Source organism: Bos indicus x Bos taurus, chromosome 27 (genome assembly GCF_003369695.1).
Source record: "Bos indicus x Bos taurus breed Angus x Brahman F1 hybrid chromosome 27, Bos_hybrid_MaternalHap_v2.0, whole genome shotgun sequence".
In the NCBI taxonomy this organism is placed as follows: Eukaryota; Metazoa; Chordata; class Mammalia; order Artiodactyla; family Bovidae; genus Bos; species Bos indicus x Bos taurus.
In genome coordinates, this window is record NC_040102.1 from 6270772 (window position 1) to 6291813 (window position 21042).

The 21042-nt window shown below is 49.7% G+C and overlaps 1 pseudogene; it reads left to right on the forward strand.

Moving 5' to 3' along the window:
• The first annotated feature begins 17253 nt into the window (after nucleotides 1-17253).
• Nucleotides 17254-19764, forward strand: LOC113885034 (annotated as a pseudogene).
• Nucleotides 19765-21042: the final 1278 nt, after the last annotated feature.

A 21042-nucleotide genomic window follows, 5' to 3' on the forward strand; every position in this document is an offset into this window, starting at 1 on the left:
GTACAAATGAGACACTGAGGACAAAAGTTCCAGAAAACAGACCCTCAGCCATGAATCATGTAAGCTAGTAGAGAGGAAGATAATTTGAGGTGAATTTGTACTTGAAAATTGCCTTCCCTGATGTCGAATGGGAGAGTCCAGTTTTCAAAATTAATCACACTTATTTTTCCTTTTCAAATGCCTATTCCTCAATATTAAGTGTAGCTTCCCCTAGTGCAAATATTTGTGTACATGTGGGGAGACCTTTTATCTCCTAGACTGTGATACATGTAACCCAAGTCTCTAAGTTTAGTCTTCTGAGGATGCAAATCCAAATGCATTTAGTCTGGGTCCTGATCTGTGTGTCGGGAATCAGGGGAGAATATAGAAATGTCTGGGCATTTCAGTTCAGTCTCTCAGTCATGTCTGACTCTTTGGGACCCATGGACTGCAGCACACCAGGCTTCCCTGTCCATCTTCACCTCTGGGAGCTTACTCAAACTCCTGTCCATCGAGTCGGTGATGCCATCCAACCATCTCATCCTCTGACCTCCCCTTCTTCTTCTGCCTTCGATCTTTCCCAGCATCAAGTCTTTTCCTATGAGTCAGTTCTTAACATCAGATGGCCAAAGTACTGGAGTTTCAGCTTCAGCATCAGTCCTTCCAGTGAATATTCAGGACTGATTTCCTTTAGGATGGACTGGTTGGATCTCCGGGCAGCCCAAGGGACTCTCAAGAGTGTTCTCCAACACCACAGTTAAAAAGCATGAATCCTTTGGCATTCGCCTTTGTTTACAGTCCAACTCTCACATCCATACATGACTACTGGAAAAACCATAGCCTTGACTAGACGGACCTTTGTCAGCAAAGGAATGTCTCTGCTTTTTAATATGCTGTCTAGATTGGTCATAGCTTTTCTTCCAAGGAACAAGCATCTTTTCATTCCATGGCTGCAGTCACCATCTTCAGTGATTTTGGAGCCCCCAAAAATAAAGTCTGTCACTGTTTCCCCATCTATTTGCCATGATCTTAGCTTTCTGAATGTTGAGTTTTAAGGCAACTTTTTCACTCACTTCTTTCACTTTCATCAAGAGGCTCTTAAGTTCTTCTTCACTTTCCGTAAAGAGAAAGATCTGGGCAGGAGAAGTCAAATTGTCAGAATCCTGGTCACAATGTCATGATCCCCATTTACGGTCAGAAACCTGGTCCCGATGTCATGATCCCCATTTAGGGTCAATAGGGCAGGGATGTCTCTGTGTCTCTGCATCAATATGACAGTTTTTTCTTTCTTTTCACAGAGGAAATGCAAAAATTAAGTTTGAGGAAAATCTCAAGTAGGCGTGGAAGATGGCTGGTCATTACGGATGGCTGAGAGCGTGCTGACTCTTTCAAGACCAGAAAATGAGGAAGCAAATCCCGGGACCTGGGAGGTAGACGGCTTCTCTACCACAGGAGATAGACTCCATGGTGAGTAGAGGTTTGGACCCGCAGGGAATCTGTGGGTGGTATGCACTGGGGAGACAGGGTTTAGACCTGGAATATTCTCTTGCATTCCCTTTGGACTCATGCCTGTGGCTTCTGCTGACTCACTGACCTGGTTCTCCTCCACCCACAGGTGAAGTGTAAGGACTGTGGAGCCTTTGGGCACACAGCAAGGAGCCTCAGGTGCCCCATGAAGCGCTGGCAAGGGATGCTGGTACCCCTGCCCTTGGGGTCCAGATTCGGTAAGGAGAACCTGGCACGGAAGCTGCAGGACCCACCGACCCCAGGGACCCCTAACATGGCTGAGAGAGAGAAGGAGGAAAGGCAAAGGTGAGCAGAGGGGAGGTGGGACCCAAGGTCTGGGCTGCAATCGGGAGACGGTTCCTCTCCTTGTTGACACTGTGCTGAGCCATCTCTAGAAAGGACAGGGAAACTGGTCAGACAGAGACAGGAGTCACGTGCTCAGGGGCCACACTCAGGGGCTCACACTAGGTCCTGAAGTCACTAAGGAGAGTGGGGAACACACACAACTTTGCACCTGACGGGCCCCAAAGCCATAGAGATGAAGAGACAGGACTTCCTGGGAGACCCTGGAGGTGTCTCTGGAGTCGGGGAAGGACATGGGGGTCTGCACAAAGGCAGAGGGGTTCAGGTCTGATGTCACTCCCAAAGTAGGAAAGGGGCTGGGCCACAGCACTGTTGGTCCCAACTGTGAGAAGGACACTGGGTTTCTGACACTTGACATGTTTGTGTTGCAGGAAAGAGGAGCAGCAGAGGAAGCTCCTGCAGCGATTTCCCAGGAGGCCCCGCGGTCGGCAGCCGCAGAGCTGGAAGCAGGAGCTGGAGCCCAGCCTCTGCCTGAGGGTCAGTCTCTGCTGGGCCCACTCTTTAATCCACTGACCTCAGTCTGGTCTGTGGGAGGAAACCGGTCATGTTCTTTCCTGACCAATGACATCATTTATTTTTCAGATGCCATTTTTCATGGTGCCTTTGACTGCATTCTTACTCGCATGTCTGGCGAGAAGCTGGCAGGGACATGGAAGTGATTTTATCAGCAGCTTCCATAGTCAAATCCTTTAAGTTAGAACAGGAATCTGTAAATTGTGATTCATCCTCCAAAACTGGACAGGAAAACTCATTTTGCCATCAAGGTGTGTGCAAATCACCAATCTGTGTATAGTCTCGAGAAGAAGGTCTACCAAAAGCTTGCTTCCCCTTACTTAACAAGAGACATTGTTAGAACATTTCCATTTGCCATTGGATGTACAAATGTATCAAGGTCACATGAGCACCCTGATGTTGAGGATCTTATCATATAAAATTAATTCCTGTGAGGTGTTTTTTTCTGGAGGGAAGGAGATTCTCACACCTGGCCTCTCTGTGTGGTCTTCTTTTACAGCACCCAAACATGCCCCTGCTTATCCACACATTGAAGAGGAAATCCTTCCAGGATCCAGATCACCCAAGAGGGTCACCAACCAGGAAAGATGATGTGAAATCCACTCTCCCCATGGTGCCTTTCATCGGCAGGAATCGCCCAGGCCTCCAAGGGCCGCATCGAGGCTCCAGGGAAGAGATGTGCGCAGACCCCCAGCCTGGCATGTGAGAAACCCCCAAAGAAACCTAGACTCAGCTCTGTCCAGACCCCCCAGCAGAGCACTCTGACAGCAGATCTGGGGGCCTTCCTGAATCACCCTCCTCCACCCAGCACAGCTGGACGTGGACGGAGAGTGGCCACCCGTGTATCCAGGGAGACACCTGCCCAGGGGCAACGCTTGGACCTCCAGCCTCCAGCCGACAGATCTCCCTCCAGGAGCGTGCACGCCTTCTCCGCAGCCCACCCACCACCCATCATCCGTGTCCCAGCCCAGCCTCTCAGGATGCTTTTCCTGAGAGACGGCGAAGGCTGCTGGAGCTGCCGGTACACGGCACCCCCGGTACACGGCGCCCCCGTCTCCGCGGCCTGCGGAGCGGCCAGCCCCTCCTGCTCAGAGCCCGTCTGTCGACCAGGAGCCCGAGGGACGCGCTGTCCCCGGGCCCCGGAGCGTCCTCCACGATGACCTCCAGGTGTCTTCTTCCTCCGAAGAGAGTGACTGGGACGAAGACACCAGTGGCAACTGAGACTCGTTCTCCAGCGCCCGGTGCCCTGACGTGACTGTGACTCTTGCGGGTGGGCTGATTTTTAGAGGGAGCGGCTCTTCCTGGTGAAGCAGGACTTCCCACCCTGGTGGGCGAGACAGCAGTGGACCGGACCATCCTGGGGACACACAGCTGCACACACTGCCCTGTCTCCTCATGGAATCCTAGTCTGTCTCATGGCACTTCTCAAACCGAATGTCAAGCTGTCAACCTAAATCTATTATCAGTAATTGAGGCAAATTCTAGGAGTGACTTTCAACCATTGTGTAGATAGGAAGTGATGGTAGTATCAGTAGTTGATGATGGTAGTGTCTGTGTTGGATGGGAGTATCTGTATCTGAACATTTGGAACCTGCCTAAAGGGCCTGACTCTGCTCTGCAGAAGGTCAGCCGTGCCCTGTCCTGAGAGAAGTCTAGTGAACTCTGTGGAGTCTTGCATTATAAATCACAGTGGGGAAAATTCCCGTGGCTGTGCTTATCAAGTGTCATTAAATGTTACTACAAAGCTTTGTTTTATAAAATTTTCTTTCTGTGTTTTCAGAATAAACAAGAAAAATTACACAGTCCTCTCAAGAGATGTAGAAAGATCATTTGGTCACATTCAACACCCTGGTCAGGCAGGCCCTGCACCCAGCCCCTGCAGGGCCTTCCTTCTGCCCTAAATCAAATCAGCAATAGGTCAAGATCCATTTCATATGTATATGCAATTACATGCTGTTGAATGTAATATGCTAGTAGTTTATTAAGATGTTTTGTATTTATGCTCATCAGGACATTTTTGACTTTGTTATTATGTATCATGTGACTTTGTTATCCTGGAATGCTACGCTTAGTGGCTCAGTCATGCGTAACTCTTTTGGACCCCATGGACTGCAGTCCGCCAGGCTCCTCTGTCCATGGGGATTCTCCAGGCAAGCATCCTGGAGTGGGTTGTCAGGCCCTCCTCCAGGGTATCTTCCCAACCCAGGGATTGAACCCAGGTCTCCTACACTGCAGGCAAATTCTTTACAGACTGAGCTGCTAGTGAAGCCCTATTATGTCATCCTGGTATGAAAAACTAGTTGGAATCAGTTGCCGCCTGGCTTTTGAATGATAATTTTGGTAGGATTGATATACTGTCTCCCACAAATTTTATAAAATTTACCAGTGAAAAAGTTTGAATTTTAATAACGTTTTACCATAGAAAATATTTTGTGTGTGGTTTTTATCTCTAAGCCTTGAGGATCATCTTAATACTATTTTGACTCAAGATAGATCTTGTAATGGAGGGGGAAGAGGAACATGGGAGGACTTTATGAAAAACACAGAATCAGGGCCTCCCAGATCCCCGGGGCCACTTACGCACACTAACAATGCTCCCGTGTCAGTCCCCTGTTTGGAGAATGTGGTCAGCCTGTGGAGTACAGCCACAGGAAGCCCCAGAATCAGCTCAGCCCTCATCCTCAGGTGCCCTTCGCCAGCTCTTCCTCCAGAACCCTGGGAGTCCAGACAGCAGGGGGCTGTTAGGGGGATCTCAGCAGGGGGCTACAGGCAAGTGTCAGGGACTGTTGTTCCTGGACCAACAGGGGCCAGCAGAGGCCACCATGAGTGGTTCAAGAACTCCCTGACCAACCAGGCACTTATCTACCCTTGCTCAGGCTGAGGGTCACCACCCCCTTGTCTCTCAGTGAAGTGAGCGAAAGTCACTCAGTTGTGTCCAACTCTTTGCGACCCCATGGACTGAATAGTCGGTGGAATTCTCCAGGCCAGAATATTGGAGTGGGAGGTCTTTCCCTTCTCCAGGGGATCTTCCCAACCCAGGGATCGAACCCAGGTCTCCCGAATTGCAGACAGATTCTTTACCGCTGAGTCACAAGGGATGCACTGAGGCATGGATAATGCAACTTTTAAGTATTTTTTTTTCTAGGGTATCTTTGGGTTACAATGGTACATGTTTTATTTGTATAAAAATAGATTTCAACTCTGGCATGCCACAAAACTGACCAGCACCAAAAACTAGGTTTTTCTTTTACCGTCCTGTGGGCCTATTTTAAAGTCACCCTCTGACACCTGCTGCTCTGTTCTGTGAATATGTGTGTTTATTCTTGTGTCATTTGCTGTCTCTTAATAATGTTTTGTACTTATTCCCTCTTTTTCTTTGTATTTAGTGTTCCATATATGAGTGAATTTATAAGGTATTTCTCTTTTCTGAAAGTGTCTGCAAGATGTTATTAGATCAAAGGTGATACTTAACCTTGATTGGATTAATACAACCTCGTCAAGGTCAGGTGATGTGGGAGCAGACTCAAAGGCAGCAGGAGAGGGAAATGACCCCACTGACCCTCCTTAGGCACCTTCAAAGGTGCATAGAGTATCCAGCACCTACATTTTGAGCATTTACTGACAGGTAAGAGGTATGGGCTGGGATTAAGGCTGATTTAAATTTGGTGGTGTGTGTCCATTGGAGAAATGGGACAGTAGACAAAAGAGGTACCGATGTGGTCTAGGCGATGGGGTATGGATACTTTAAATGTTTACATTTTATGATTTTTGTAGCGTGATTTTCTTGAAGAGATCTTTAGTCTTTCCCATTCTGTTGTTTTCCTCTCTTTCTTTGCATTGATCGCTGAGGAAGGCTTTCTTATCTCTCCTTGCTATTCTTTGGGACTCTGCATTCAGATGCTTATATCTTCCCTTTTCTCCTTTGCTTTTGGCTTCTCTTCTTTTCACAGCTATTTGTAAGGCCTCCTCCGACAGCCATTTTGCTTTTTTTGCATTTCTTTTCCATGGGAATGGTCTTGATCCCTGTCTCCTGCACAATGTCATGAACCTCCGTCCATAGTTCCTCAGGCACTCTGCCTATCAGATCTAGTCCGTTAAATCTATTTCTCCCTTCCACTGTATAATCATAAGGGATTTGATTGAGGTCATACCTGAATGGTCTAGTGGTTTTCCCCACTTTCTTCACTTTAAGTCTGAATTTGGCAAGAAGGAGTGCATGATCTGAGCCACAGTCAGCTCCCGGTCTTGTTTTTGCTGACTGTAAAGAGTGTCTCCATCTTTGGCTGCAAACAATATAATCAATCCGATTTTGGTGTTGACCATCTGGTGATATCCATGTGTAGATTCTCTTCTTGTGTTGTTGGAAGAGGATGTTTGCTATGACCAGTGCATTTTCTTGTCAAAACTCTATTAGTCTTTGCCATGCTTCATTCCGTACTCCAAGGCCAAATTTGCCTGTGACTCCTGGTGTTTCTTGATTTCCTACTTTTACATTCCAGTCCCCTATAATGAAAAGGACATCTTTTTTGGGTGTTAGTTCTAAAAGGTCTTGTAGGTCTTCATAGAACCGTTCAACTTCAGCTTCCTCAGCATTACTGGTTGGGGCATAGGCTTGGATTACTGTGATATTGAATGGTTTGCCTTGGAAACGAACAGAGCTCATTCTGTCATTTTTGAGATTGCATCAAGTACTACATTTCGGACTCTTGTTGACCATGATGGCTACTCCATTTCTTCTAAGGGATTCCTGCCCACAGGAGTAGGTATAATGGTCATCTGAGTTAAATTCCCCTATTCCAGTGCATTTTAGTTCGCTGATTCCTAGAATGTCGACGCTCACTCTTGCCATCTCCTGTTTGACCATTTCCAATTTGCCTTGATTCATGGACCTGACATTCCAGGTTCCTATGCAATATTGCTCTTTACAGCATCGACCTTGCTTCTATCACCAGTCACATCCACAACTGGGTATTGTTTTTGCTTTTGCTCCATCCTTTCATTCTTTCTGGAATTATTTCTCCACGGATCTCCAGTAGCATATTGGGCACCTACTGACCCGGGGAGTTCCACTTTCAGTATCTTACCATTTTGCCTTTTCATACTGTTCATGGGGTTCTCAAGGCATGAATACTGAAGTGATTTGCCTTTCCCTTCTCCAAGGGACTACATTCTGTCAGACCTCTCTCCACCATGACCCTCCCGTCTTGGGCGGCCCCACACGGCATGGCTTAGTTTCATTGAATTAGACAAGGCTGTGGTCCGTATGATCAGATTGGCTAGTTTTCTGTGATTGTGGTTTCAGTGTGTCTGCCCTCTGACTCCCTCTCGCAACACCTACCATCTTGCTTGGGTTTCTCTTACCTTGGATGTGAGGTATATCTCCATGGCTGCTCCAGAAAGCACAGTCGCTGCTCCTTATCTTGGACAAGGGCTATCTCCTCACGGCTGCCCCTCCTGAAACTGAAGTTGGAGGAGCTACTCTTGGCCCTCCTGGGCCCGCGCAGCTGCCGCTCCTTGGACATGGGGTTGCTCCTCGCGGCCGCCTCTCCTGACCTCGGGTGTGGGGTATCTCCTCTCAGCCAATATGGTGTGATCACTCACCTAGAGCCAGATATCCTGGAATATGAAGTCAAGTGGGCCTTAGAAAGCATCACGACAAACAAAGCTAGTGGAAGTGATGGAATTCCAGTGGAGCTATTTCAAATCCTGAAAGATGATTCTGTGAAAGTGCTGCACTCAATATGCTGGCAAATTTGGAAAACTCAGCAGTGACCACAGGACTGGAAAAGGTCAGTTTTCATTCCAATCCCAAAGAAAGGCAATTCCAAAGAATGCTCAAATGAACACACAATTGCACTCATCTCACACACTAGTAAAGTAATGCTCAAAATTCTCCAAGCCAGGCTTCAGCAGTATATGAACTGTGAACTTCCAGATGTTCAAGCTGGTTTTACAAAAGGCAGAGGAACCAGAGATCCAATTGCCAACATCCACTGGATCATCGCAGAAACAAGAGAGTTCCAGAAAAACATCTATTTCTGCTTTATTGATTATGCCAAAGCCTTTGACTGTGTGGATCACAATAAACTGTGGAAAATTCTGAAAGAAATGGGAATACAAGACCACCCGACCTGCCTCTTGAGAAACCTATATGCAGGTCAGGAAGCAACAGTTAGAACTGGACATGGAACAACAGACTGGTTCCAAATAGGAAAAGGAGTACTTCAAGGCTGTCTGTTGTCACCCTGCTTATTTAACTTATATGCAGAGTACATTTTGAGAAACACTGGGCTGGAAGAAGCATAAGCTGGAATCAAGATTGCCAGGAGAAATATCAATAACCTCAGATATACAGATGACACCACCCCTTATGGCAGAAAATGAAGAGAAACTAAAAAGCCTCTTGATGAAAGTGAAAGAGGAGAGTGAAAAAGTTGGCTTAAAGCTCAACATTCAGAAAACGAAGATCATGGCTTCCGGTCCCATCACATCATGGCACATAGATGGTGAAACTGTGGAAACAGTGGCAGACTTTATTTTTTGGGGCTCCAATATCACTGCAGATGGTGATTGCAGCCATGAAATTAAAAGACACTTACTCCTTGGAAGGAAAGTTATGACCAACCTAGATAGCGTATTGAAAAGCAGAGATATTACTTTGCCAGCAAAGGTCCGTCTAGTCAAGGCTATGGTTTTTCCAGTGGTCATGTATGGATGTGAGAGTTGGACTGTGAAGAAAGCTGAGTGTCGAAGAATTGATGCTTTTGGACTGTGGTGTTGGAGAAGACTCTTGAGAGACCCTTGGAGTGCAAGGAGATCCAACCAGTTCATCCTAAAGGAGATCAGTCCTGGGTGTTCATTGGAAGGACTGATGCTGAGGCTGAAACTCCAATACTTTGGCCACCTCATGCGGAGAGTTGACTCATTGGAAAAGACCCTGATGCTGGGAGGGATTGGGGGTAGGAGGAGAAGGGGATGACAGAGGATGAGATGGCTGCATCGCAATCCCGACTCAATGGACATGAGCTTGAGTGAACTCCGAGAGTTGGTGATGGACATGGAGGCCTGACCTGGTGTTGTGATTCATGGGGTCACAAAGAGTAGGACACCAATGAAAGACTAAACTGAACTGATTCAGTGAATTTGTTAGATTAAACGTTATGTGTACAAAAAATATGTTTCAATTCCAGTAGATCATACAATTGGTGAGCACCAACAACTTGGGAGTTTTGTAACCATCCTGTGGACCCGTTTCACTCCTCGGCCATCCCCTTGCCACTATCCTCTGACATGCCCTGCTCTGTTCTGTGAGAATGTTTGCTTTTGTGTCATTTGCTTTCCTTTCTTTTTGTTTTGACTTATTTGCTTTTGAAATTTGTGTTTAGTGTTCCACATTGAAGTGAATTCACAAGATATTTCTCTTTTCTAAATGGGTCTTCAAGACACTGAGAGATACAGGGTGAGTTTTGCTGTTCAGTCGCTCAGGTGTGTCTGACTCCTTGTGACCCCCTGGACTGTAGCCTACATAACATTGATTGGTTAAGAAAATCTCATCAAAAAAAAAAAAAAAAGGAAAGAAAACCTCATCAAGGTCATGTGACCTTAGGGGAGTATCAAGTCAGAGGGAAAGGGAAATTTCCCCTTTGAATCTCCTCAGCCACCCTGGAAGCTGCACCTCCTCAGCTGGAGTGTCCAGCACTCATGATTCTGAGCATCTGCTGACAGACTAGAGGCTCACAGCTGCATTTCAGGTTTTGTGGTTTAAATTTAGTGTTTGGCTAGTCCCTCAGGGAAACAGGACAAGAGTAAAATCATGTAGTGATGTGGCTTTAGGCAGCTGGGGATTGATTCTGTAATTTCTTTAGAATTTTATTTTAATTGTTGTAAGTTTTGGTATTATCCCAATATAATTTTAGTGAAGTTTTAGGTGCATCACCATACATTTCAGCTTCTGTGAACCACACACCTTCTCAGCACCAAAAAATGCAGTTTTCCTCTGTTACTATTTGCTGTCCCATTTTGTTTGAGGCTCCTCTTCTGATTTCCTTTACTCAGGTCTGTGTATCTTTGTATTTGCTATCATGTCCACGTTGTCTTCTTTAAAATTCTGTTTATTTGTGTTCTTTTTGTTTGTCTTTTGTGTCCCACACATGAGGGAAATTGTGAATTATTTTTCTCTTCACAAGTCTTCAGAAGTGGTTAGACCAAAGGGAATATATGATGTCACTTGGCTAAGAAACTCTCGACAAGGTCATGCGACCTTGGAGCAGCCTCAGGTCAGCTAGGAAGGGGACATTCCTTCTTGACTGGTCCTCAGCCACCTTCAAAGCTGCATCTCCCTCAGTGAGGGCATTCCTCCCCCACCTGTCTGACCATCTCCTACAGAGAGGAGGAGCACAGCTGGATTTTAGGATGGTTTGCCTTTTAAAGCTGATGTTCAGCATATTGCTCAGAACAAAAATCCATAGTAAACTTATGTAGTGGTTTGGCCTTGCAATAGGGTAAGGTGTCTTGAACTTTATAATTTTACTTTTTAAATTGAGTAAACGTTGATGTGAATATTAGATGTTTCATTTGTCCTTTTTTTTTTTTTTTTTTGCAATTACAAAGCTAATTTTAAAACTTTGGGGTGAACTCCAGAGGAATAAAAAAGACTGGGAAAGGATAACCCCCTCACCCTCTGGAAGTGGCTGAAAGGGAGAGAGGCTACCTGAGGGGAAGGAAGCACAAAAGGGACCCGCTGCAGACTCAGGGCAAAGGGAACACCATCGGTCGTGGGGCCCAGGAGCCCTGTGGCAGGAAACCCCAGTGTGGGGGCACTGGCTTGAGGCACACAGGCCAAGGGCAAGAGGGTTGCACAGGAAGCCACAAAGCTACTGGGCTTCCCCCTTCCCTTTTGCATTTTTAGCTTCTGCTGCATGATCTGCATGTCCCTCTGCTTGGGGAACAATCGCCCCAGCAGATCAGTGCATTCCCTTAACCGAGCTGCTCTGCCTTTTCTTATTCTTCTGGCGGGCAAGCTCCTGCTGGCTACCTTGCGTCATGCTGACTACAGTGACTTCTGCCCTTTTGTACATTACTGCATTTCAGCTTTTTGAACCTTATTCAGGCTCACCACCCAGATTTTCCTCTCTCACTGCCGCTACACATTTGACCACCGTGACTATCCTGCCTTCTCCCCTGAAGCTTCCTCCCTCATTTCAATTCAGTCGCTCAGTCATGTCTGACTCTTTGCGACCCCATGGACTGCAGCACGGCAGGCTTCCCTGTCCATCACCAACTCCCAGAGTTTCCTCAAGCTCATGTCCATTGAGCCGGTGATGCCATCCAACCATCTCATCCTATGTCATCCCCTTCTCCTCCTGACTTCAATCTTGCCCAGCATCAGAGTCTTTTCAAGGAAGTCACTTCTTTGCATCAGGTGGCCAAAGGACTGGAGTTTCAGCTTCAGCATCAGTCCTTCCAATGAACACCCAGGACTGACTTCCTTTAGGATGGCCTGGTTGGATCTCCTTGCAGTCCAAGGGTCTCTCAAGAGTCTTCTCCAACACCACAGTTCAAAAGCATCAATTCTTCAGCACTCAACTTTCTTCACAGTCCAACTCTCACATCCATACATGACTATTGGAAAAACCGTAGCTTTGATTAGATGGACCTTTGTTGGCAAAGTAATGTCTCTGCTTTTGAATATGCTGTCTAGGTTGGTCATAACTTTTCTTCCAAGGACAAGTGTCTTAAAAGAAATTAAAATTTCATGGTTGCATGTCACTATCTGCAGTGATTTTGGAGCCCCCCCCAAAAATAAATCTCCCACTGTTTCTACTGTTTCCCCATCTATTTGCCATGAAGTGATGGGACCAGAAGCCATGATCTTAGTTTTCTGAATGTTGAATTTAAGCCAGCTTTTTCACTCTCCCTTTCCACTTTCATCCAGAGGCCCTTTAGGTCGTCACTTTCTGCAAAAGGGTGGTATCATCTGAGGTTATTGATATTTCTCCGGGAAATCCTGATTCCAGCTTGTGCTTTATCCAGCCCAGCGTTTCTCATGATGCACCCTGCATGTAAGTTAAATAAGCAGGGTGACAACAGACAGCCTTGACATACTCCTTTCCTTATTTGGAACCAGTCTGTTGTTCCATGTCTGGTTCTAACTGTTGTGTCCTGACCTGCATATAGATTTCTCAGGAGGCAAGAAAGATGGTCTGGTATTCCCATCTCTTTCAGAATTTTCCAGAGTTTGTTGTGATCCACATAGTCAAAGGCTTTGGCATAGTCAATAAAGAAAAAGTGGATGTTTTTCTGCAACCCTCTTGCTTTTATGGTGATCCAGTGGATGCGGAAGCGTCCTCCCTACTGTGGGCTCTTGTTCTCATGTCTGTGTGTCGCCTCTGTCTCTGCTGTGTTTGTCGCTGTGCTGGTTTGTTCCTTCTGTGTTTGCTCTCACTCTTCTACCCAGGAGGGAAGTCCTCTTGTCTTTGCTTTCAGCCTCTGACTTAATTCATCAGCAGTGTAACACTAAGGTCTCTCCATGTTCTGGAGAATAATAACATCTCAACTTTTTTTTTTTCCTGGCTGATTAGATTTCCATTGAATATGCATACTATTGAAAGCCAAAAACATAATTAGTTGAAACATGTATTTCACATGAGCTAGGTACAAATGAGACGCTGAGGACAAAAGTTCCAGAAAACAGACCCTCAGCCGTGAATCATGTAAGCTAGTAGAGAGGAAGATAACTTGAAGTGAATTTGTACTTGAAAATTGCCTTCCCTGATGTCGAATGGGAGAGTCCAGTTTTCAAAATTAATCACACTTATTTTTCCTTTTCAAATGCCTATTCCTCAATATTAAGTGTAGCTTCCCCTAGTGCAAATATTTGTGTACATGTGGGGAGACCTTTTATCTCCTAGACTGTGATACATGTAACCCAAGTCTCTAAGTTTAGTCTTCCGAGGATGCAAATCCAAATGCATTTAGTCTGGGTCCTGATCTGTGTGTCGGGAATCAGGGGAGAATATAGAAATGTCTGGGCATTTCAGTTCAGTCTCTCAGTCATGTTTGACTCTTTGGGACCCCATGGACTGCAGCACACCAGGCTTCCCTGTCCATCTTCACCTCTGGGAGCTTACTCAAACTCCTGTCCATCGAGTCGGTGATGCCATCCAACCATCTCATCCTCTGACCTCCCCTTCTTCTCCTGCCTTCGATCTTTCCCAGCATCAAGTCTTTTCCTATGATCAGTTCTTAACATCAGATGGCCAAAGTACTGGAGTTTCAGCTTCAGCATCAGTCCTTCCAGTGAATATTCAGGACTGATTTCCTTTAGGATGGACTGGTTGGATCTCCGGGCAGCCCAAGGGACTCTCAAGAGTGTTCTCCAACACCACAGTTAAAAAGCAGGAATCCTTTGGCATTCGCCTTTGTTTACAGTCCAACTCTCACATCCATACATGACTACTGGAAAAACCATAGCCTTGACTAGACAGACCTTTGTCAGCAAAGGAATGTCTCTGCTTTTTAATATGCTGTCTAGATTGGTCATAGCTTTTCTTCCAAGGAACAAGCGTCTTTTCATTTCATGGCTGCAGTCACCATCTTCAGTGATTTTGGAGCCCCCAAAAATAAAGTCTGTCACCGTTTCCCTATCCACTTACCATGATCTTGATTTTCTGAATGTTGAGTTTTAAGCCAACTTTTTCACTCTCTTCTTCCACTTTCATCAAGAGCCTCCTTAGTTCTTCTTCGCTTTCCTTGAAGAGAAAGATCTGGGCAGGAGAAGTCAAATTGTCAGAAACCTGGTCCCGATGTCATGATCCCCATTTAGGGTCAATAGGGCAGGGAAGTCTCTGTGTCTCTGCATCAATATGATAGTTTCTTCTTTCTTTTCACAAAGGAGATCCAAAAATTAAGTTTGACGGGAATCTCCAGTAGGTGTGGAAGATGGCTGGTCATTACGGATGGCTGAAAGCCTGCTGACTCTTTCAAGACCAGAGAGTGAGGAAGCAAAACCAGGGACCTGGGAGGCAGATGGCTCCCCCACCACAGGAGAAAGACTCCATGGTGCATGGAGGCTTGGACCTGCAGGGAATCTGTGGGTGGCATGGACTGCGGATTCAGGGTTTAGACCTGGAATATTCTGGGTCCATAACTCACTAGTGCATTCGCATCCAAAGATAGCTGCCTCCACCTCCCTCCCCAGCAGATCGGGCCATTCAGAGCCTGGGAGGAACCACTGGGGCTCCTCAGGGTTATGTCTGCCCTGGCTTCATCCAGATCTTTCAATGGGGCTCTTACTGTTCACCTTAGACCGCCAGCCCCTCCTCCTCTGATGCTCCTGAAGAGGGCTTTGGGAACCACAATATTGTAACTACCCCGGCACCTGAGGGACCGCGTCCTTTCTCCAGAACCAGCATGCAATGCTCTTCATCCATCCTTGCACTCCCTTTGGACTCGTGCCTGTGGCTTCTGCTGACTCACTGACCTGGTTCTCCTCCAGAAGTGTAAGGACTGTGGAGCCTTTGGGCACACAGCAAGGAGCCTCAGGTGCCCCATGAAGCGCTGGCAAGGGGCGCTGGTCCCCCTGCCCTTGGGGTCCAGATTCGGTAAGGAGAACCTGGCGTGGAAGCTGCAGGACCCACTTACCCCAGGGACCCCTAACATGGCTGAGAGAGAGGAGGAGGAAAGGCAGATGTGTGTGGCAGGGAGGTGGGACCCAAGGTCTGGGCTGCAATCGGGAGACGGTTCCTCTCCTTGTTGACACTGTGCTGAGCCATCTCTACAAAGGACAGGGGAACTAAGGAGACAGACAGGAGCCAGTGCTCAGGGGCCACACTCGGGGGCTCACACTAGGCCCTGAAGTCACTAAGGAGAGTGGGGAACACACACAACTTTGCACCTGATGGGCCCCAAAGCCATAGAGATGGAGAGACAAGACTTCCTGGGAGACTCTGGAGGGGTTTCTGGAGTTGGGGAAGGACGTGGGGGGTCTGCACAAAGGCAGAGGGGTTCAGGTCTGGTGTCACTCCCAAAGTAGGAAAGGGGCTGGGCCACAGCACCGTTGGTCCCAACTGTGACAAGGACACTGGGTTACTGACACTTGACATGTTTGTGTTGCAGGAAAGAGGAGCAGCAGAGGAAGCTCCTGCAGTGATTTCCCAGGAGGCCCTGTGGTCGGCAGCCACAGAGCTGGAAGCAGGAGCTGGAGCCCGGCCTCTGCCTGAGGGTCAGTCTCTGCTGGGCCCCCTCTTTAATCCATTGGCTTCAGTCCTGTCTGTGGGAGGAAATTGTTCATGTTCTTTCCTGACCAATGTCATCATTTATTTTTCAGATGCCATTTTTCTTGCTGTCTTTGATTTTGCATTCTTACTTGCATGTCTGGAAGAAGAAGCTGGCAGGGACGTGAAAGTGATTTTATCAGTAGCTTCCATAGTAGAAGTTAGAACAGGAATCTGTGAATTGTGATTCATCCTCCATGACCATGAAAACTCATTTTGCCATCATAGTGCCTGCAAAACACCAAGCTGTGTACAGTCCTAAGAAGAGTGTGTACCAAAAGCTTGTTTCCCCTTGCTTAACAAGATATATTTTTATAACATTTCCATTTACCTATTTGATCCATAAATGTATCAAAATCATACTGTAATTTTCTTTTTTTTTATGAGCAAACCTGATGTTGAGTATCTTATCATATAAAATTAATTCCTTTGAGGTGTTTTACTAGAGGAAGAGGAGATTCTCACACCTGGTTTCTCTGTGTGTTCTTCTCCTGCAGCACCCAAACTTGCCCGTGCTTATCCACACATCCAAGAGGAAATCCCTACAGCATCCAGATCACCCAAGAGGGTCACCAACAAGGAGAGATGGTGTGAAATCCAGCCTCTCCACAGTGCCTCTCATCGGCAGGAATTTGGCCCCAGCATCCAAGGGCTGCATCGAGGCTCCAGGCAAGAGATGTGCTCAGACCCCCACCCTGACATGTGTGAACCCCCCAAAGAAACCTAGACCCAGCCCTGTCCAGATCCCCCAGCAGAGCACTCTGACAGCAGATCCGGGGGCCTTCCTGAATCTCCCTCCTCCACCCGGCACAGCTGGATGTGGACCTAGAGTGGCCGCCCGTGTATCCAGGGAGACACCTGCACAGGGGCAACACTTTGACCTCAAGCCTCCAGCGGACAGATCTCCCTCCAGGAGCATGCGTGCATTCTCCGCAGCCCACCCCTCGCCCATTATTGGCATCCCAGCCCAGCCTCTCAGGATGCTCTTCCTGAGAGACGGCGAAGGCTGCTGGAGCTGCGGGTACACGGTGCCCCCGTCTCCGTGGCCTGTGGAGCGCCGGTCCGTCGACCAGGAGCCTGAGGGACACGCTATACCCGGGCCCCGGAGCGTCCTCTACGATGACCTCCAGGTGTCTTCTTCCTCCGAAGAGAGTGACTGGGACGAAGACACCAGTGGCGACTGAGACTCGTCCTCCAGCGCCCCGTGCCCTGACGTGACTGTGACTCTGGCGAGTGGGCTGGGTGTTAGAGGGAGTGGCTGTGCCCGGTGAAGCAGGACTCCCCACCCTGGTGGGTGAGACAGCAGTGGGACCGGACCACCCTGGGGACACACAGCTGCACACACTGCCCTGTCTCCTCATGGAATCCAAGTCTGTCACATGGCACTTCTCAAACCGAATGTCAAGCTGTCAACCTAAAACTAGGGAACAAACTGAAAGCCCCAGAGCAGGTCCCCACCCCCGGCCCGGGCCTGGGACACCCTCCCCCCCCCTCCCCCGCTGGGATCCCGGGATTCCCGCCCCGCAGCCGGGGTTGCGGCCAGGCCCGCAGGTCGGAGCAGCGCCCAGCCGCCCGGAGCCGATGGTGCAGCGAGGTAGCCCAGTCTCCACTCCGCCCTGTCCCAGGACCCTCCTCCGGGTTCCAGAGACCCCCGCTGCCTTGCCCTGGTCTGGATGGTGGGTCCACGCTTGTGATGCTCAATGGAGAGTGAAAGCACAGATTCATGATGAAAACTAGCCCCCGTAGGCCATTGATTCTCAAAAGACAGAGGCTGCCCCTTCCTGTTCAAAATGCTCCAGGTGACACAGCAGAGGAGGAGCCGAAGGGGCCCCCTGCCCAACAAGAGCCTGCTCAAGCACAAGCCCCCAAGGAGGTGGCAGAGCCCCACCCCTGCAAGTTTCCAGCCGGAATCAAGATCCTGAACCACCCAACCATGCCCAACACCCAAGTGGTGGTCGTCCCCAACAATGCCAACATCCAGAGCATCATCACAGCACTGACCGCCAAAGGGAAGGAGAGTGGCAGCAGTGGGCCTAACAAGTTCATCCTCATCAGCTGTGGGGGAGCCCCCACTCCCCCTCCAGGACCCCAGCGTCAAGCCCAAACCAGCAAGGACCCCAAGAGGACAGAAGTGATCACCCTGGGACCAAAGTCTGCAACTGGGGATGAGAATCTTCTAAGACCAGCGGGAGCCCTTCCTGGGCAGAGATGGAAGAACTGTGCTGGCGGTGAGGCAGCCAGCTGCCCCCTGGACAACAGCTTGACCAACATCCAGTGGCTTGGAAAGATGACTTCCGACGGGCTGGGCTCCTGCAGCATCAAGCAAGAGGTGGAAGAAAAGGAGAATCTTCACCTGGAGCAGAGTCAGGCCAAGAGCCCTCAGGTGGAGAGGCCCCCTGGAGCGTCGGCACCCTGGCCGGACTCCGTGTCTGAACGACCCCCATACTCCTACATGGCCATGATACAATTCACCATCAACAGCACAGAGAGGAAGCGCATGACCCTGAAAGACATCTACTCTTGGATCAAGGACCACTTCCCCTATTTCAAGCACATCGCCAAGCCAGGCTGGAAGAACTCCATCCGCCACAACTTCTCTCTACATGACATGTTTGTCTGTGAGACGTCTGCCAACGGCAAGGTCTCCTTCTGGACCATTCACCCCAGTGCCAATCGCTACCTGACACTTGACCAGGTATTTAAGCCACTGGACCCAGGGTCTGCACACTCGCCCGAGCACTCGGAATCACAGCAGAAACGGCCCAACCCTGATCTCCGCCGGAACGTGGCCATCAAAACCGAACTCCCCCTGGGTGCACGGCGGAAGATGAAGCCACTACTGCTACGGGTCAGCTCGTACCTGGTGCCCATCCAGTTCCCCGCGAACCCGTCACTGGTGCTGCAGCCCTCAGTCAAGGTGCCCTTGCCCCTGGTGGCCTCACTCTCAGAGCTTGCCCGCCACAGCAAGCGAGTCTGCATCGCCCCCAAGGTGCTGCTAGCGGATGAGGGGGTGGCCTCTCTGCCCACGGCAGGACAGGTGACAGAGGAGAAGCTACTCCTCGTGGAAGGACTCTCTCCTCTGCTTCCTGTCCCATCCATCAAGGAGGAAGACGTCCAGCCTGGGGAGGAGACACCACATCTAGGGAGGCCCATCAAAGTCGAGAGCCCACCCCTGGAAGCGTGGCCTTCACCCTGCCCATCGGTCAAGGAAGAGTCATCCCACTCCTGGGAGGACTCGTCCTGTTCCCAACCCCCAGGCCCAAGAAGTCCTCCAGCACTGGGTCCAGGTCCCCCACCCGCCGTTTCTCCGACCTGCTGGTGATCAAACGCAGGGAGGGGCGGGAGATGAGCCAGTCTCGGAGGAAACAGCACCTCGTGCCGCCCCGCCTGGACGAGCCCGAGCTGCTCCTCTCCGAGGGCCCGGGGGCTCCCCAGCCAGCCCTGGCAGGGCCCCCACAGCCTACCTGCCAGCTCGGCTCCCCGCCAGAAGATGGAGGCCCCTTTAAGACACCCATTAAGGGGATGCTGCCCACCTCCTCCACCCCCAGCAAATCTGCCCTCCCCACAACCCCTGAGTCCTGGAGGCTCACACCCCTAGCCAAAGTGGGGGGGCTCGACTTCAGCCCTGTACGAACCCCCCAGGGTGCCTTTGGCCTCCTGCTGGACTCCCTGGAGCTCGCGGATCTCAGTGCCACCCCTCTGAAAAGCGTCCCTCTCTTTGACTCCCCCCGAGAGCTCCTCAATTCCGAACCCTTTGACCTCGCCACTGACCCCTTCGGCAGCTGCCTGTCCTCCGAAATGGAGGTCCCCAAGCCGGGTTCCCCCGAGCCGCAGGTGGCCGGCCTCTCGGCCAACCGCTCTCTGACCGAGGGCCTGATCCTGGACATGATGAATGACAGCCTCAGCAAAATCCTGCTGGACATCAGCTTCCCTGGCCTGGAGGAGGACCTGCTGGGCCCCGGCAGCGTTGGCTGGACTCAGTGCATTCCTGACCTGCGGTAGAGGCAGGGCTCCTGCCCCTCAAGCCATCCACTCACTCTCCAGGTGCTCGGGGGCCGGCCTTCCGAGTCCTCTGCGAGGACAGTCTGCAGGGGCCATCCACTCGCCCAGTGCCCCACTCCCCAGACTGGCGATGCTACAGCAGGCACCCTGTCTGAGCCAGTCCTGGGCCTTCTGCAAGCAGCAAGGTCCTGGGGGCTGGTCTCTATGCCCCCAACTCCCCACCAGGCACTGAGGGTGGGAACAGCAGAAACAGGGTGAGAAGGGAGGAGGGGCCCCCAGACCGTTGGCATCTGTGCCCAACAACATCCCTCCGCCTTCCATGCTACATGCAAGGTGGCCCTTGTAAATAGTGTATACGCTCCAAATTATCCTCTAATTATAAACGTAAGCCTGTCTTCTTAGATCATTATCCAGAGACTGCCAGAAGAGGGGTAGGATGATGGGGTGGGGGTTCCAGTTTGCTTCTGTCCCTTGCTTTTGGCTCCTGGAGGCGGGAGGGCTGCAATGCACGGTTCCTTCGGGGCCCCTCCCTCAAGAGTTCCTCACAGTGGGTGCCCAGAGGAGCGGGTCTGCCTGCCAGGGTGCCTCTCACTGCCCTTCCCTCCCACCAGCCCCCATTTCCAAGTCAGCTTTCCTGCACGAAGAAATCCTGGTAAAGGGGGCCCTTATTATGGGTCAAGAGTTGAGGTAGGGGTGGAGGTACCTGGACCAGAGTGGCTGCCCCCATGTGCCCAAGAGACGTTTCTCTGATCAGGAGCCTAATCATGCCAGAGAGACACGACAGAAGGTGGAGGCCAGCCAGCCTGCCCGCCTTACCTGGCCTGCCTGCCTACCTTAGCTGGCACCACCGCTTCGTAGAGAGCTGCCCTGGGTCCCTGCTGACCACGTACATAGGCCCCGGCTCCAGAACATACTGTAACTACCTACCCAATAAAGCCCAAGGGCACATGCTGGTCTGTGGAAAAAAAAAAAAATTGAGGCAAATTCTAGGAGTGACTTTTAACCATTGTGTAGATAGGAAGTGATGGTAGTATCTGTATTTGATGGTAGTATCTGTTTTTGATAGTAGTATCTGTATTTGATGGTGAAAGTGAAGTGAAGTCGCTCAGTCATGTCTGACTCTTTGAGACCCCATAGACTGTAGCCTACCAGGCTTCTCCATCCATGGGATTTTCCAGGCAAGAATACTTGAGTGGGTTGCCATTTCCTTCTCCAGGGGATCTTCCTGACCCAAGGATCAAACCCAGGTCTCCTACATCGTAGGCAGATGCTTTACCGTCTGAGCCACTGTGATGGTAGTATCTGTATTTGATAGTAGTATCTGTATTTGATGGTAGTATCTGTATCTGAACATTTGGAACCTGCCTAAAGGGCCTGACTCTGCTCTGCAGAAGGTGCGCCCTGA